The sequence below is a fragment of the Plasmopara halstedii genome (assembly GCF_900000015.1).
Source record: "Plasmopara halstedii genome assembly, contig: Scaffold_287, whole genome shotgun sequence".
Classification (NCBI taxonomy): domain Eukaryota; phylum Oomycota; class Peronosporomycetes; order Peronosporales; family Peronosporaceae; genus Plasmopara; species Plasmopara halstedii.
The window spans coordinates 918,876-919,106 of NW_020187208.1; positions in this window are offsets into that span (position 1 = coordinate 918,876).

Genomic DNA, 231 nt, shown 5'->3' on the forward strand with positions numbered 1-231 from the left:
GTTGTCTATATTATTAGTTATAGACGTAATGACTTCTCAATTTTTACCTAGCTATCGATATATACTACATATTCTATCAACTTTAATATACAATCTAATAGTACGTGAATAACATTTATGGTTACATCACCTTAAATCGTTTGATGAATGAATAAACGATCAAAAGACGGCCGGGGGGACGTGACTCCTGGTGGGGAGCATGGTGAATCCCAAATACCAAGTAACCGCTTC